The 18474-nt window shown below is 39.0% G+C and overlaps 1 long non-coding RNA gene across 1 annotated transcript in view; it reads right to left on the minus strand.

The window, feature by feature from the left end:
• The window catches only part of LOC113256233 (uncharacterized), a 194873-nt gene that overhangs the window by 105564 nt on the left and 70835 nt on the right, over positions 1-18474 (minus strand). The window lies entirely within an intron of this gene.

Consider the following 18474-nt stretch of genomic DNA (forward strand, 5'->3'; position numbering starts at 1 on the left):
AAGAAGATGGCCAAAAATGGAACAAAATCAAGTTGCAGACAGTTTTCTTTTAATAGCACTTAATCATAGAGTACTATATTCTGCAGTTTTCTTTTCTTTTTTTTTCTAAAGATTTATTTATCCAAGAGAGAGAGAAAGAGAGAGAGAAGAACGTGCACACAAGTGGGGGGAGGAGCAGAGGGAGAGAATGAGAGAGAATCTCAAGCCAACTCGTTGCTGAGCACAGAGCCCAACACGGGGCTCAATCCCACCACCCTGAGATCATGACCTGAGCCGAAATCAAGAGTCCGACACTTCCCGACTGAACCCCCCAGGCGCCCCTAACACAGTTTTCTTTCCTTTTTGTTTTTAAGATTTATTTATTTATTTGAGTGGGGAGGGGCAGAGGGAGAGGAAAAGAGAATCCCAAACAGACTGCACTGAGCACAGAGCTTGTCACATTGTTCGATCTTGAGACCACAACAGAGCCAAAACCAAGAGTCAGACGCTCAACCCACTGTGCCACCCAGGCACCCCAAACACAATTTTTTTTTCAATAACACTTAATCATAGAACACTATGTAATAGCATCTTTACCATTACAAATTAAAAGGTAATGGTGCCAGAATTTAATATCTAGCAAAGTTATTAAAGTGTGAAGCCAACAAAAAGATAACCTCATATGTGGAAGGACTCAGAAAATATAACAACCACTCAAATATCTTTCCATAAAAAAAAAAAAAATCTAAGCCAATGAAAAACAATAGCATGGGAATGGGAGATTAAGGATTAACTATGAGAAAATTGTTATAAGAAACAATTAGCTGATATCAGAATTAGAGTGATACATCTAAATACCAGTAGTTGTTTTAGATATACACATAAAACTAACCACCAAATACAAGGTTTTAAAGTAATAGGGATAATTTACATGCAATAATTCAAAAGGAAGGAGAGAAAGCAAGAGTCTAGGTTTATAGCACCAATTTGAATTAACAATGGTTGGGGGGGCATGTGGGTGGCACAGCGGTTAAGCGTTTGCCTTCGGCTCAGGGCGTGATCCCGGCGTTATGGGATCGAGCCCCACATCTGGCTCCTCCGCTATGAGCCTGCTTCTTCCTCTCCCACTCCCCCTGCTTGTGTTCCCTCTCTCGCTGGCTGTCTCTATCTCTGTCAAATAAATAAATAAAATCTTTAAAAAACAAAAAAATAAAAAAAACAATGGTTGGGAAGAAAGAAATAAAAGCACCAATACCCATATTTTCAGGTAAATTGCTACAATTTTAAGGCGATCAGCAGTTAAAGTCTACATGTCTTCTAAATCGCAGACTGGATTCCAGATCATTGTAGAAAATAAGTTAAAACAAATTGCACGAACAAAAAACTTTTTTTAAAGGCAAGAAACACAGACACACGTAGAGGAGAAATGACAAGAAAGGTAAATAACTCACAGTCTCTTACTAAAAGAGATTCTGTGAAGGACTGCATAGCTGGTACATACAGGAAATGTTAGAGGCAGCTCTTATTGTGTAGGAGAAACAGAAAAGCATACTAATTTCCTATTTACCACTTCCATGTAATGTAAACCAGGTTCTTCCACTGTAGAGAATAGCTGTTCATGGCCCTCCTAAGGCTGACCCTTGAATGTTGTAAATTTGACAATTTCCATTTCAATTTCAATTTCAATCTCAATCTCAGTATCTTTTTCCTGGCTTTACTCCTCCCAAACACTGAACTTGTACCTCATTCCCAGAGGACCTTGCCTTCTCTTGATTGTAGATTATGGTTTAGAGGAAAGAGAATGGGTTCTGGGATTCAAGGAAATCAGAATGTTGGTGCAGTCTCCATCATTTTCTAACTCATCCAAATATGTATGCAATTCTTTCTAAGACCAACTTTCTCCTTCATACAATTAAGGTAATATACCCCTCAAAGAGGTGTTGCGAAAATTGAATGAGCGCTATCTCAGTATCATTTCTCAAATATGGTGGTTAATGGGAAAATGTATTAAGTGGACACCGGTCCACTGGGAACATGGCTGAGTAGAAGAACACTAAGTTTGCTCCGGCCCATGGATACAACAAGATAACACTCACATCAGCGTAAATAACACAGAAAATGATCCAAAGACTGGCAGAACAAACTCCACAACTTAAGGTAGAGAAGAGGCACATTGAAGAAGGTAGGAAAGGTGAATATGCCAGTTTTAGAGGGAAAAGGACTGTGGCTGTCTGAGGCAGGGAGGGAGCCAGTGGTGCAGAGAAGGGCGAGAAACAAGACTTGCACACCAAGGAGCACACAAACCAGGGAGGATGAAGCCCTGTAATATTTGCCTTTGAAAGCAAGAGGGGCTGAATTTCATGAGTTCCTACAACCAGCAGGACATAAAGCCTGGAATTTTAAAAATCAGTGGGTTCAGCTCTGGTAGAGCCTGAAGGGCATTAAGAAGCAGAATTTCCATCCTTAAAGAGACAGCATGACAAACAGCCCTTGCAGATACAGCATCAAACCAGCCGTTTCAAAAACATGGGGGTTGGGGGAGGGGGGGTCACAGGGTAGGGAGAGTGATTTGCTTATCTCAGAGCATAGCCAGGAGAGACAGGGATCATGAGGAGACCCCCTCCAGGAACAAAGGAGCTAGCAGGCTCCATTTCCCTCACCAGCCCCCAGCATAAACAACGGGCACCTGCAGGAACCAGCACCTACACTTATTACTTAACTGCTTACATAAAGCACCCCCCTCCACACCGCCCTTAAGTGGATCCACACTTCCCAGTCACACTCACCTTAGTCCCCACACTGCGGGGGGCCCCCTCCCCCAGAAGACTGGCGCAAACCGTGCCAACACTACATCTCCCAACCCACTCATTTTGCAGGGCCTCAGTTCCCATGGCGGCAAGGGCAAGTCTCAGCTCATTAGCAGGCCACTGCACACTTCGTTAAAATGCACCCCACCCCTTCTGGGGACCAAACACTGCCCACACTAGGCAAAGAGAGTCTCTGAAGACAATTGGACTGAAAGAAAAAGAGGCCAGAACTCAACAGCAAAGCACACGCAATACACATTGGAGATGCTTCCAGAATGCTAGGCCCTGGGGAACAGGGGACACCAACTACAGGGCACTACGGGACCTCCTCTTCATAAGGCTACTTTCATTAAAAGCAAGAGAACTAGCTGACTTTCCTAACACAGAGAAACAAACACAGAGAGTTAGACTAACTGAGAAGACAGAGAAATATGTCCCAAATGAAAGAATGGGACCAAACCACAGCAAGAGACCTAAGTGAAATGGATATAAGTACTATGCCTGATAGAGAATTTAAGGTAATGATCATAAAGGTACTCACTGGATTTGAGAAAAGTATGAGTCTGTAGAAGTTGAGACACACAGTAATCTGTGGGACGGAATCTGAGTTAATTCATTAAATTACAGACCTTAGAAGTTTTCTTGCTAAGCCTTCAATGTAACTCTCCGCAGCCATATCCTCCTGCCCTTAAGATATTATCAGTAACTCAATTATCTTCTCTGGGAATGAGTTCTTTCCCAAAAGCATCTAAACTCATGCAGTGGAAGCAAGGGTTCCAGATGAAGGCTTAACTTGTACTTTTTCCCCCTGCTTAGTAATGAAGCTTCAGAAATTCCTTATAACTATAGAGAAACACATAAGATATCCTCCCAATAAGGAGAGAATAAATAAGTCTTTGTGTGGTTTCTAATGTCTATGCTTTTACTGATAAGTAGATCAGTTGTTAGAGAAAAGAAATAAGATGAGCATTGATTATGAGTAAGGCTTGATTAGGAGTGGCATGGTGGTAGCCAGGGAGGAAGACAGGAAAAAGCAAAGAGGGTAGTGCTCTGGGTCTGAGAGGCAGAAGACGACCTGAGACCAGTCTGGGGATCACTCTAGGGAAGGGGAGATGTCCAGGCCATGAACAATAGGAAGGACTGCCATGAACAAGATGCTGCTGCAGTGACCCTAGCTGAGGCCAGCCTAGAGGACCCATCCCTGCATTCTAGTTTAAAAAAAGCAACTGCCTCTCACAGTGATTCTCTGGTCACTGCTTCCAGCATGTCCCATAATCACCCTTTGGCTCTGGAGAATATGCTGGTCCGCAGCTACACTCCTGTACACCTAATGGAAGAAGGGAGGCACACATCAGATGCTTCACCTGTCAGATGGTAAGAAAGTCCAGGACCTTAAGGCCAGGCTCAGGACACTGATGTACTCCAAACCAAGGGCAGAGAGGGGTGAAAACCATGACTATACTCTTATAAATGGACACTAGAGAGTACTCTCCCCCCTCCACCCCCCAATGCATAGTAAAGTCCTCTAAGCCATTCAGGGCAACCCTGAATCCTATGATGAATACAACTTACACTCAATCTGGTCTCCCCACCTCATATTCAATCTTTCTTCCAGATGACAGGCTTTAAAATACTTGATAGCAGCTATCATGCTCCCTCTGTCTTCTTTCCTCTGGGCTAAGTTTCCCTTGATCCTTCAATTAGATAATAAGTATGCCTGAATGGAGCCATTTGAACAAAATTCCCAACAGCCTCATTGAAGCAGGGAACCCCATCTGTAACCATCAGTGTAAACATTAAATAGGGAAATCCCTCTGATACTGTCTACAAGACAGCCATCAACACAGTGGGCCCTCTTAAACAAAGTCATCAGCATTGGAGTGATGAGGATTACACAAATTAAAAAGCTGTACCCAGTGGGGGAAAAAAAAAAAAAGATTGTTTTTAAGTAAACTGTCTGGAATTATTCACAATGGTTTGCTAGGCACTGGTCTCAGTGTTCATGAAATTATAAGCTCTTTGAGGCCAGAGCCAGGATTTGCTTTTCCTTCCCAATTACTTCCCTATCACTTTCCTTTCCTTCCAACTTCTCAATTCCCTATCACTTTCCTACCTTGCTCAGACATGGACACACAGTTTGCACTTGGTATATTCTTAACAAGATGTCTGTGGATTGAATATATGATTGGTCTTTATTCCATCATCTTTAAAAGACAAAGGACAGAAGTCTCTACCAAAGCCTGAGATGGGGTATACAGTTTGTGCTAACAAACTGACATGCTGGATGGTGGAATTCCAACACTGAATAAATTCATTTTCCTGCATACCAACCCAATTCACTGACTTCCACACGGCCCTAATGAAACTACACCCCTTATTTGATTGACACTAGGACTACAGACCTGAAAACGTGAAGGAACTTTAATTGAAGAGTGTTTTTGAGTCATGCTTTCCAAAAGGATCTATATTATATGATAAATGAGATAACATTTTTAGAGAAATCTCTCAAGAGCAACTAAGGAAGAAATAATTAGAATAAATTCAAATGTAGTTACGTATCATAAAACTAATTCAACCATTAGCATCTTTATTTATTGAATAGATATTTATTTAATACCTGCTGTGTGCCAAAGTACTAGCCTGAAACCCTGAATAAGATTATTCAAGTATTGCTAATTATTGCTGATTATAATTAGGCTATTGGTACAATAATTCTGCATTAGAAAAATAAACTCAAAATCTCAGTTACAACAGCAAATATGTATTTTTCTTGCTTATAGTTATACATATTACCAAGGGTTCAGCTGGGTTTGAATCTAGGTTGTGTTGAGTTCTGGTTCACACCAAGAGATCTCCTTCTGAGACCAGGAGCTACTCTTAGTACAATCTATACACAGAGGACTGTAAGAGGGGCAAGCGGAAACATACGTCTCTCAAGACCACTTTCTGTTGGCCAAAGAAAGGCATATAGCCAAGTACAATATCAGTGCAATAAGGAATAAAATCTGCCTACTTTAAAGGGAGGAGCTAAAAGCTTACATGGCAAAAGACATGGATATGTAATTTCTTTGCAAGGAGGAAGAGAAGAATTAGGAAAAATAATCCAACCTACCATAAAGGTATGACTTATGCTCATGAGTTCAAGTGAGAGAAAAAGCTAAATAAACCAATAATTTAGTGGGAATTCATTAAACAGAGTTACATATACTGAATATATTTTAAGGTCATATTTGCCATTGTTAGAAGAACAGGGAGCAAGAATGTAAGTAGACCAGTTAGAAAGCTATAACAATTGTCTAAGAGAGATGGTGGCCTGTGCCGTAATATTGACAGAGGTGACCAAGAGCAACAGAAAGAGTTAAGTATATTTCAGCAGACTAGGTCACTATTAGATATTGTAGGTGGGGAAGAAGCATGTTTGAAGAATGTCACATCAGTTTCTGGCTTGAATAATAAGGGAAATGATGAAGAAACAGGGAAACATGAAGGGAAGAGTGTCACAGTCTTTGTGATTAATCCCCCCAATTCATTCCTTCAAATTGATTAATCTAAGCCAGTTGTCCTAAACAAGACATGTTCCTCCCCACTGTGGGTTCTCGGGAAATGTCAGGTGGGGAACTTTTGGGTTTTCCTAGTAACCGAAAGGTATTTTTCATTCAGGGTCTTATAATGGTGAACATCCTGAAATGCATGGGACAATTTCACAAAACAAAAGTTTGAAATGTCTTCCCTGGTCTTCCCTGAAGCACCAATAAACCCCTGTTGAGAAATCCTGGCCTAGGACTATTATGATAATCCCATTCTACTCACCAATGATTGGGTCAGGAATAGATGTCTGACTTTGCCCTGACAAATAGGACAAATATTCTGGAGAGCTTCCATGAAAGATTTCCCTAGTCATAAGACAGAGGAATGGAAAGAAACAGTCCCCCTTCCCCTAAACACTGTTTGGATGTGATGCCTGGAATGTCTGCAGCAGACATGATAGAGGCCAATCGGAGGACAGCCAAAGAGGATGAAAGAACAAAATAAGGGGACAAAGGGAACCTTATAATATCACTGAGCTGCTGAATGAGACAACCCTGGTTCCCCCTCATCCCCAAACTGGATATTAGATAATATATCCCCTTATAGTTTAAGTCCGCTTGAGACGATTTTTTTATTACTTGAGTAAGAATGCATCTTATATAACAGAAGAAGGAAACAGGTTTAGGAGACAAAAAAAATACAAGTCCCATTTTGTGTAAGAGCTGGATATTTGAGTCTAGGCCTCTCGATATGTGGCTTTGGAGTACATAAGCAAGACTGGACCTACTCTGGGAATCTATACTGGGGGCCTGGAAGTAATGAGTATATATATTGTGGAAAGTGCAGTGAACAAGACCTTCATAGATTGCACCATGGAAGACAGCATACCTAAAATCAGTGAGCACTTTGATGAATTACTCTGGCCTTTTCTGAGAGTGTAGGCAATTAAACTCCTCATCTCAAAGTCATGAAGTATATACTTATTTATGGTATCTTCTGGTTGTTTCGTGGATACTTAGTCACTTCTCCCTAACTAAATTATAATCCCCAAGAATTATTTATTCCATAGCTACCATAGCATCAAATAAAATGTAAAGCACTCAAGCAGGTACTAACAAGTGTTCACTGAATTATAATTACTCAAAAACACATTTCATTTTTATAATTGTTGGTTAAAGCACAGCTTTGTGGACTACATTATATGTCTTAACCCAAAGGCTATAAACTGGAAACCCACGGATACGTATTTGGGTGGCATAATGTTTCAAAAATTTTTAATTATGTAGTTGCCAATATTTAAAAATTGGGAGATTTCACACTAAAACCTGGATTTCCAGCTTCACTTGAAGATATTATAGCACTGGTCCCATTTTCCTACCTACCAACAGCAAGCTGGAGCTGAGAAGAGGGCACTGCCCTCCATCCTCCAGGCTCCAATAGCCATCTTCACTGGCATTTTGAGTGAGTGCCCCTTAATCTCTTTGAGATAAATTCTTACTTCTGTACAATCAGTGGCTAAGCCAAGTGACCTGGTGTCAACATTATGTGATCCTAAGGTCTGTCATTTACAATGATACAGCATACTGGCAAAATTTCAGATTGTTTTTCCTTTCCTGCCCACCTCTCCTCAGTATTTATCCATCGTACCGGCTGACCCAAGTTTTAGTCTACATGTACTGCCTGGTGAAAAAAGAACAGTCAAAGTGTTCTAATCAGCCTCCCTGTGGTTTGGCTGAAGATAAACCTACAGTTTTCCCTGTTTGCCAAAAGAGAGCACCTTCCACTAGTTAAGGTGAAAAATCTAACAAACTGGGCAAACAATGATGTTCTTTAGTGAAATGACCTAACCAGCAAGAGGAACACTGGCTCATCTTCCATCTCAATACTGAAGAAAAGGATTATCGATTTAACATTTTTTTCACTTGCTTGGTGACCCATTCAAAACAAACAATCATTTACATTTTAAGATAATAGAGGCAACTGGGTTGCTCAATCGGTTAAACATCTGCCTTCAGCTCAGGTCATAATCCCAGGGTCCTGGGATCCAGCCCCACATCACCACCACCACCACCACCATCACCACCACCACCACCATCACCACCACCACCACCACCATCACCACCACCACCACCATCACCACCACCACCACCACCACCACCACCATCACCATCATCATCATCATCATCATCATCATCATCATCGAGATACTTGCTCAGCAGGGAGCCTGCTTCTCCCTCTCCTGCTCCCCCTACTCTCTCTGACAAATAAATAAATAAAATCTTTAAAAAAAAGTTACTAGATAATAGCATGAATTTCATTTATGATATCTTATTTTTTCAGTGAAATAGCATTACCTGTTTCTGACCCCATCAAGAAGCTGTAAGAATGCATTTCTCAGTTCTTGTGGCATCCTGCTGTTCTATTGACTCTGTTGCACTAACCAACAGACCTCCCTCATTTAATCCATTTGAAAGACAAACAAAGAGGTTAGGCATCAGAATTTCAGCTCATCTAAGGTTTACTAAAATAAAATGGAGCCATGGTCAATAGCTCATTAAGCAACAAAGGTAAATTTTAAACTCTAGAAACCATGTATCTGAAATACTCTTCTGCAAAGCACTATATTTAAAGGCTTTGTATTGATACCTACTAGATGATAATAATGTAAAAAAGCAAGATTTGGTGTCTCCAACCGCAGAGAAAATAGGAAGCTGACTCTCCTGAGAGCAGTGACTTTGGCAAATACCCTTTAATGTTATTAAACCAAGGCAAGAGATGTAGTAAAGAAGAAATGTAAGTCAGTTGCTCAGCCCGTCATGGAAACACCGTAACTGTTACGGTTAGCCTATAAGGATGAAAAACAGGATCACCACTCCATTTGTCTTCAAAAGATTTTCTCTCTTGAACACATAATATTCTGATGACTTTACTGCACAAATATAATGCACTCCTTTTTATCCTCACTCAACAACGTGTTTAAAGGTATGAAATTAGAGACAGGGAGCTATAAGTGGTAATGGGGAGAATGATCTTTTATTCATTCAAAGTGTCAAAGAAAATATGACTTAAGTTTTAAGATTATGTTGATTGGGAAGTCTTTTTCAGCTATAAAGGAACATATTTAAAATAGTAGAGTACATTTAAAAGTTTTCAAATGTGATTATACTATGGAGCAATTATACAAAACAAATCTCAACTTCCATGTATAGGGAAAGATACATTTTGCTAAGATGTTTAGAAAAGATGCTATAAGTTTTGCATTGTCAAAGCAGTGCAGCTAGTGTGTGGTGTGATTCATGAGTAAACAGTATCTTGAATAAGGTTTCACTATTCTATATAACACTTATGCTCACCCTTGAAGAGGCAACAGAATTTTAATAAAACCTGAATCAATAATATAATAAGAGATTAGCACTGGCCAAAAGTCTGCCTGTCATTTTTTCAGAAGTAGATAGCTTCAGGATGCTTACTTTATCTACATTTTCATAAATTCTATTCACAGTCATATTTTCTACTACTTTTGGTCAAAGTTTCAGTATTGCCTTTAATCTTCAAAAATAGAATTTGAATTCCATTATTCCGAGTTGATTATTTTAATCTTTTCCACACTTACTAGAAGAATATAAGTATCCACCCAGAGTATAAATAAAGCATATATTATTGTTTATCACTGATGTAATCTAGGATCTAGGAATGGAGTCCATTATTATAATTTTATTCTGGAACAAATTACCATATGGCATAAACTGTATGCGTTGAAATTGAAAACTTGTCCTTTGAATTCTTTGGTTAAGAAATTTCTAATGTGAAATTGGGTGATTTAATAATATCAAATGTAGGTAAGAGATCACTTAAAACTTCTTAGGGAGTAAGTTCAGAAGTAAGGTTATATAATTTTAAAAAGATAGCAAAGAAGCCCACAAACATTTGGTTCTTTGGATAAAAAAAAATATGATATACGTCAAATACTTAATAGCTTTCAAACTTATTTAAAAAATAAAATGGGGTGAAACATTGAAACCGACAGAATTCCTTGTGTTGGCTTCTTAATACTTTTATTTCTTCACACATTCATTCATTCATTCATTTATTCAATATTTATTGAACCCTTACTACAACTAGCACCTGACAGTTTCAAAAGTATTAAGCGAATGGCATTTTCCAAAATATTGCATATATATATGTAACTATATATCTATAAAACACTATTCTTATAGTCCTTATATTCCTATGTCTATTCATAAAAAATATAAAACATGTATTGATCTAATTAGCCAGCTGGGGAAGTAAGCATGAATAGAATCTGGCCCAGTACTCCCCCTACCTAGGAGAAAAAGCTTTGGAGCTGCAATCTCCCTGGGGGAGAGGCTGTCACATATGCCTTTCTAGGAGGGATTAAGAAAGCCAGAGCAGCTGGGACGCATTTTCAAATATAAAACTGACATGAAAGGCTTTACATGAATGACTAAAATTCTAAGTTGAGATAAGCTGGAAGAGTCTAAGAAAGGGGTGCATTAGTCTTGGTGTTAAACCAAAGAAAATTGATTAGATCACAAAATGGACAGGTTTAACTTATGATCCTATAAGCCTGGGCAAATGAAAAACAAAGATCTGCTGCCTTATTTATCAGTCCTCTTGCATATTGTACTCAGAAGATGGTAAGAATTAAAGGTTATGTAAGAAATGTCACAGGCTGAACTAAAATAATCAAGATTACAATTTGTGTTGTCTTTCACTTTTCAAAATTTTAGACAATTTTCTGCACATGCCATTCTTGAAATTTTAAAGATGAGTAGCTTTTTGCAAATACAAGGTAGTATTTGCTGTTTTGTGTTCCTTTGTCATCTCCTACTGGGAGTGCCCCTTCATTGGTTAAGAGGTACTTTTTCTTGAACATTTTCATAAACAAGAAGAGTTTAATATCAACTTACAACAGGAGCTTATGTTATATTCTTAGATATCAAAGTGTATTCGCCCATAGTTTAAATTTCGGTTACAGTCAAATGAGATTATAAGAATCCTGAGAGTTTAGAGTGGGATCAAATTAAAGTGAAAATAAAGAGCTAATCCTATTTCATTTCCCATCTCTCTATAAAGAATATCAAATGATGATAGTAATGATTAAGTTTCTAGACATAGGGAAACATGGCACCTATGCAACCGTGCTTTGATGTTTATGAAGTGTCACTTCCTAAAATAAATATAGAAACTTACCAGTTAACACTAGCACTTGCTACCATTACATTGCAGAAGTGTATAGAATTAGTAAAAATAAAGAGAAACAGTATATTGCTTAATAGTTGACAGCCAGAAATGTTTACTTCTTAAGCTTTTGCTGATTCTAGTCAAATACGGCCTTCTACTGAGCCTGGCTCCAAATTTCACATGGCAGGAGGACCATGGCACTATAGATATCATTTCAATATCACAACTTCAGGTTCTGAATTAAAGGCATTTCTAGAGTCCACACATTTCATTTACTTAGAAAAATTAATATTACATTGCTGTTCTTTGATGGCAGTAATGCAATGCTCATATTCTCTAAATTTGTCTAAAAAACCAAAGAAACATTTTCATTCATGAAGGAATACAATTACTGATATTAATATTTCTAGAAAGGCTTTTCTCTTGCTCTTTCTCCTGTCAGTTCCAATAAATTTGAAAAACAGATAAAGCAGACGAAATAGAGATCAAAATAAACCATGAAATGCATGTGGAACTTTCCAGTATTGGCTGCATTATAGCAAAAGTAAAGATCCCTAATAGTGGTCCCAAAATTTAGACCTTGGGGCCTATCTTGGTCTTACCCAAACATCTGTTGGGAGCATGATGGACTATACCACCCCTTGTGGAATGTCAGAGAGAGGACGTGCACAGTTACTTTACCCACTGAATACCATGAGCCAATGAATGACTTCCTGTCCCAGTCAACATGTTGTTCTCCTTCCCATGGAAAGATCAGTGAGGGGTACAGAGAAAATCAGCACATTTTCCTTTCACCACTGTCTTCCTTTCAGGGTTTAGGGTGCAGTCCCTCTCAAGAAAATCAAAGAAGAGATGACTAAGTAGTTCCCCAGAAATTAATTTTATGGAAATGTATTATAATGCTTTCATATTACTCATGTTCTTTAAAAAAAAAAAAAAACCCTATTGTTTTGCCATAATACTTTCCAAAATCAATAGATTACACAAGATCATTTGGCCAGTTTCTCTCTTCTCCAGTGAAAGTCACTAACAGGATGATAAAATCAGCCATCTGTTCTACTAACTTTACAGAAAGTCATCATAGGATGTACAAATTTTATCAATTATATCACCTCACATGTGCTTTTGAATATTTGTCTAATGAGAAACTTGGTTAATGGCAGCTGAGGTGATCCTGAGGGATACTGGTCCATTTGTCATGTTGGAGGAAGCTCTCTTACAAGGTTTCATGCATGCATTCATGCATGCATTCACCCACCACATGACAGGCAGTGTTCAAAGCACTGGAGCAACAGGCGAGGCTCTGTTCTCATCGACTTTCATTCTGGAAGGTGCTTATCAGTCAATAAGAAAAAGAAATTCATAAGTGAGATAGTTTTATGAAGTGATAGGTATCATGGAAGACACTGAAGCTACTTGATGTGATAGTTACTGGAGATTCCCAACTAGAGATAGGAAATGGGGAGGATGTGGATTAAGTGGTCAAGAAAAGCTCTCTGAGGAGAAACCATCTGGTCTGAGACCTAAGTTAGAAGAAGCCATACAGACCTGAAAAGGAGTATGTTAAAGGTCATAAGACACAAAGCCTTGGGGTGCCTGGGTGGTTCAGTCAGGTAAGTGTCCAATTCTTAATCTCAGCTCAGGTCTTGATCTCAGGGTCATGAGTTCAAGCCCCACATTGAGCTCCACACTGGGCATGGAGCCTACTTCAAAAAAAAAAAAAAAGAAAAAAAAGATGCCATCAACAACAACAACAAAAAATGAGAACCTGCAGTTTCAGCTTTTATAGAATCCCACCTACTTCATTCTGAGAAAAATTACTCTATATGATGTTACCATACAGTTCAACAGCTTACTCCTTTGTAAATAACACATGGTAAGCCAGTGGGAAATGGCATATAACTAATGATGAATTCCATGGTGCAGATCCATGATAAGGGAGGAATGAATGTATACCCAGTGCCTACTAAAAGCGAGACACTGATAATAGTTCTTTTATATTCTGCTCACTTTGAACAAATACATCTTTCTTCATGTAGTGAATTTGTAACAAGTTCCTCTATGTGCCAGGCACTGTACTTAGCATTCAGTTAAAAAATGAACCTGACACAGTACTCCTTGCAGTGTGCTTATGCTCGATGGAGGCCAGTTGACAACTGAACAAGCAATTGTGATTTGGCTCAATCAGTGCCATCAAATGAGGTACTAGAGGTGCACATGAAGTTGATTTTACGCTACTTGAGGAAAGGGGTCAAGAAAACCTTCCCAAGATGAAGTGACATTAAAACAAGATGTTATGGATGTATAGGGAATAGCCAGGCCATGTGGCTGAAAGCTACGTAGCCTATAGAAGAAAAAGAATTACAAGTTCCTCTCCACGTGTGGAGCCATTGAAGGAAACTGTCAAGAGATAAGACTACAGAATCAGCAGTGGCAAATTACACAGAACCCTGTCTGCTGAGCCAAGAAATTTGGACTTTATGTGGTAGCAACTGGGAACCACTAAGGAGCTTCAAGTGGGGAAATGACATGACAGATTTGTGAGTTTTTAAAAAATCTCTCTAGCTTCAATGTGGAGATTCCAAGGTGGGGAAGGAAAAAAGCAGGTTGAGCGCAAAGCGAACATAATCCATTCAAGGAGTTTTGCTGTGAAAACTTGAAAACCCCCAGTGAGCTGGATTTCCATCCAAATCTCACAGCGCACTGCTTTAAATGAGCTTAAACCTTACTTACAAACTTCACTCACATTTTTAATACTCAGGTGGTGAATTTAATCACATAAGGTTGCATTGTATTACTTACTTCACGTGTTTTGAAATGTGAGTTTTTCACTGAGTCAGCATGGCCATATTGCTTAGCTCAGGAAAAACATGTCAATCCTTATGCCCCTCAAAACTGCCATTAACACGCATGACATCAAATTTTTCTAGGTGATGTGAAATTAAATCATGACTCATTGCAATGTATTCTAATCAGCTACTCCATTAACTGTTTTCAAATGGTAATCAACTCGGCTCCAAATGAACAGTTACATACTCAGCTTGCTCTGTGAATTCTATGAATGCATAAAGCATAACAAGTTGTAATTATATTACTTTCAGAAGTCATTTACAGCAATTGAACAAACTAAGAAAAATTCCAAGATTCTTGTGTGACAGCGCAATTAAACAATATGAACTGCAAGACTCCACTTCATATTCTAAAATTTAGTTAAGATGTATTTTCTGAGAAAAGATCTTTTTGGAATATAGACATTGTTCAGGTTAAGGCTTTATAACTTTAAATTATGGACCACCAAGCAAAATTATCAGATGATAATACATTATATTTTGTTATGTACCATATTAAATAAATGTCTTTAATAGAAAGAAATCCTCTTTTTTTAAAATAATTTTTATTTTGTTATATTAGTCACCATACAGTACATCCCCAGTTTTTGATGCAGTGTTCCGTGATTCATTATTTGCATATAATACCCAGTGCACCATGCAATATGTGCCCTCCTTAATACCCATCACCGGCCTATCCCAATCCCCCACCCCCGTCCCCTCTGAAGCCCTCAGTTTGTTTCCCAGAGTCCACAGTCTCTCATGGTTCATTCCCCCTTCTGTTGAAATCCTCTCTTTTTAATAAGGACGTAGGTGTCAATGTCTACAGCAAAAAGACTACTTGGGAAAAGATAATTCATGCTTTTACAATACCTACTATGTGCCAGGTGCTGAGCTAAGGACTTTATGTATTTTGACCTATGTCATCTGCTTCATACTGAATACTTGATAGAAGAACCCATCTTCTTCTAGTCAGAATCCCTCAATTTCAAGTAGTTAGGTAGTTATAAAAGAGACTAGAATCATTTCAAGCATCCATTGCTGCCTAACATACCACCCCAAAACTTTAGGAGTTTAAAATAACAACCCTTTATCTGTAGTGTCATTTGCAAATATCTTCTCCCATTCCGTGGGTTGCCTCTTTATTTTGTTGACTGTTTCCTTTGTTGTGCAGAAGCTTTTCATCTTGATGAAGTCCCAAAAGTTCATTTTCGCTTTTGTTTCCCTTGCCTTTGGTAACCTGTCTTGAAAGAAGTTGATGTGGCTGATGTCGAAGAGGTTACTGCCTATGTTTTCCTCTAGGATTTTGATGGATTCTTATCACACATTGAGGTCTTTCATCCATTTAGAGTTTATCTTTGTGTATGGTGTAAGAAAATGTTCAAGTTTCGTTGCTCTGTATATAGCTGTCCAATTTTCCCAGCACCATTTCTTGAAAAGACTGTTTTTTCCATTGGATATTTTTTCCTGCCTTGTCAAAGATTAGCTGACCATAGAGCTGAGGGTCCATATCTGGGCTCTCTATTCTGTTCCACTGATCTATGTGTCTGTTTTTGTGCCAACCACCATCTATCATCCTTCATGATTCTGTGGGTTGACCAGAAAGTTTTGCTCTACAGTGATGGCTTGGGCACTGGGTTAGCTGGAAGGTTTATTATAGTGGCCTCACTCCCATGGCAAGGAGTTGGTGTTGGCAGCTAGCTGGGAGCTCAGTTGGGAATGTTGGCTAGAGGCCTTGGTTCTTCCCTATGGAGGCCTCTCTACATGGTTGCTTGGATTTCCTCATAGCATAGGAATTGTGTTCCAAGAAGAAACATTCTAAGAGTGAGCATTCTAAGAGTATAAATCTGGCATGCAAACACTTATTGTGATAGGTAAAATAATGCCCCCCACAAAGATAGCTATGTTCTAATCCCTGAAGCCTGCAGATATTTTATCTTCATGGCAAAAGAGACTGCAGATACAATTAAGATGAGATGGAAAGATTGGCCTGGATTATCCGGGAGGGATAATATAATCACAAGAGTCCTTGTAAGAGGGAGGCCAGAGTAAGACAGATTTGAAGATGTTATGCATATGATTTTGAAAATGAAGGAAGGTGCCACAAGCCAAGGAATGCAGGCAACTTCTAGAAGGTGGACAAGGCAAAGGAACAGATTCTCCTCTAGGGCCTCCAGAAGGAAGGCAGTCCTGCAGACACTTTGATCTTAGCCCAGTGTGACTTCTGACCTACAGAACTATAAGATAATAACTCTGTTTTCTTTTAAGTCAGGAAGTTGGTGTAATTTAAAATAGCAATAGGAAATGAATATATTTGTCAAGCTTCTGCTTTGAACCCATTTGTTAACACTCAATGGCTAAAGCCTAGAGTCACCGGATGAAATCCATGGAGACATGGTTCATTGTAACAATATACCACCACAGTGACAATCCAACACTAGCACTAGTTCCTTCAAAATATTTCCTATGATTGAGTTTTCTGTTGCTGCTGTAACAAATTAACACAAACTCAGTGACTTAAAACAACACAAATTTATGATCTCACAGTTTCTGTAGGGTATAAGCCTGATATGGGTATTAGCAAGGAAAAAACAAAATGTTAGCAGAGCTGCACTCCTTACCAGAAGCTCTGCAGAAGAATCTAATTCCACGCTTATTCATGTTGTTGGCTGAATTAAGTTCTTTGCGGTTGTCAGACTGAGGCCTCCATTTCCTTGCAGGTTGTCAACCAGAGGCTGTCCTTCTCTAAAGGCTTCTTGCCTGGCCACACACGTGACCCCTTAGATCTCAGAACTTCCAACAGTATACTTGGAATTCTCTGACTTTTTCTTCTGCTCCATGTTTCTCCAGCTGTAGAAAGTTCCCTGCTCCTAAAGGATCATGTGATTAGATTGGGCTCACTTATGACAATCTCCCTATCTTAATAGCTATAACCTTAATTACCTCTGCAAAGTTCCTTAGCTTTGCCAAGCAAGGTAACATATTCACAGGTTCCAGGGATTAGGGCACAGACAGATTTCTGGGGGTCATTATTCTGCCTATCATCATTCTCCAAAACTGAAATCTCTGTGACAAGGAGAGGTTAGAAGTACAGCATCAGTCTACTCTGTGCCCTGTCTAGGAATAAACCCTCAAAGGAGCAATTAGTGCAATAAACGCATCATCATTCTGCTGTTCACTAGCTCCAAGAGCATTTCCAGGAGACAATTTATTTGAGATGTTACTCCTCCAAAATTAGTCACAGTTGGGTATTTCATAACCAGCTCTGCTCCATCATTAAAGGGCGAGGCTTCCGAAAAGAGCAGCAAGGCTGTTTTTACAATAACCCCATAAACTGCCTTCCTTGACAATGAAGAAAGACCTGAAAATAAATTGACTCAAAATGACCTCATGACATCATAAACGGACTGTGTACCCACAGTGGTGGGTACTTCTCACATCCCTCTTCACTCTCCAAAGATTTTGCAATTTTTGTTTCTGTTCTGAATCTAGTAGTGGTTTTTTCATTGCCAAATGCAATGTAATTAGAGCCTCTGTGGTGAATTGTGATTACCTTATGTTTTAAAACATGTGTGTCTTACTTATAGATGCATAGAGACTAAGATGACTAGGTAGGTATAGACAAAAACTGTACTTTTTAAAAATCCAAATGCCTTACTGATTCAACTTAAAATATTAATTTTTAAAATATCGTATTGGACTTGGGGTGCCTGTCTTGCTCAGTCGGTAGAGCATGCGACTCTCGATCTCGGGGTTGTGGAAACAAGCACCGCATTGAGCATGGAGCCTACTTAAAAAATAAAATAGAACAAAACGCTATTTAAAAATGTATTCTATTGGACAACCTTGACAAAACAAAGCCATAAGGAAAACAAAGCTTAGGAGTTAAGTTAAGGAATATTGAGCTATCCCACGCGAGGAAAAAAAAAACATCTTTATTGTCATTCAGGTCAGAGAAAAATCTATAAATGAGCTGGTAGAAGGAAAGGGCACTTTATACTCCCTGAAATCTTCGTATTCATGATGCAGGCTTAAAGTCTGTTCCCAAAAGGAAAATTTCAGGGCTGCCCCTACCACCACCAATGATAGAGACAGCTTGGGGAATATTAGAACCGCCTGGGAAGAAT

The sequence above is a fragment of the Ursus arctos genome, unplaced genomic scaffold (assembly GCF_023065955.2).
Source record: "Ursus arctos isolate Adak ecotype North America unplaced genomic scaffold, UrsArc2.0 scaffold_21, whole genome shotgun sequence".
Classification (NCBI taxonomy): Eukaryota; Metazoa; Chordata; class Mammalia; order Carnivora; family Ursidae; genus Ursus; species Ursus arctos.